The sequence below is a fragment of the Penaeus monodon genome, chromosome 34, assembly GCF_015228065.2.
Source record: "Penaeus monodon isolate SGIC_2016 chromosome 34, NSTDA_Pmon_1, whole genome shotgun sequence".
Classification (NCBI taxonomy): Eukaryota; Metazoa; Arthropoda; class Malacostraca; order Decapoda; family Penaeidae; genus Penaeus; species Penaeus monodon.
Window position 1 is genome coordinate 30,809,290 of NC_051419.1, and position 223 is coordinate 30,809,512.

Consider the following 223-nt stretch of genomic DNA (forward strand, 5'->3'; position numbering starts at 1 on the left):
GTAATTACTCTTTAAGTGAGCATCATAAAACAAGGACACTTGAAGTGCTGCCACGTATAGCTTAATCCTCTACACAAACAAACAACTAAATTTGCAAACAAGCACCCGCATAAGGTGCAATCCTCGGTGCCTTGAAATTCGCTCCGGAAATTAAAACGGTAGACGCTGCACGCGAGAAAAGATCGACTTTCTATATTCTGAATTATCGCTTCATAGTCGAGTA